The sequence below is a fragment of the Penaeus monodon genome, chromosome 19 (genome assembly GCF_015228065.2).
Source record: "Penaeus monodon isolate SGIC_2016 chromosome 19, NSTDA_Pmon_1, whole genome shotgun sequence".
Taxonomy (NCBI): Eukaryota; Metazoa; Arthropoda; class Malacostraca; order Decapoda; family Penaeidae; genus Penaeus; species Penaeus monodon.
The window spans coordinates 6,380,164-6,380,385 of record NC_051404.1 but is presented as its reverse complement, the minus strand read 5'-3'; positions in this window follow the sequence as shown (position 1 = coordinate 6,380,385).

Here is a 222-nt window from a genome sequence, read left to right as displayed (position 1 = left end):
GAGAAAGAGTTTGAGCCCCTGTGTGTTTGCATATCCTTGTGCTTCTCCCGTTATCCTATTTTCTCGTTTCTCTGTCTTCTTTGTTTTAAACGAATTCATTTCTATCGTCTCCTTCCTGTCTTCCTCTTTCTTGCATCCTATAAGTGATTCTTTTCATCTTTCTTTTAGTTCCCTTTTTATATGTTCATTCTCCCACTTTTTTAGCAGTTCTGATTCCTAAAT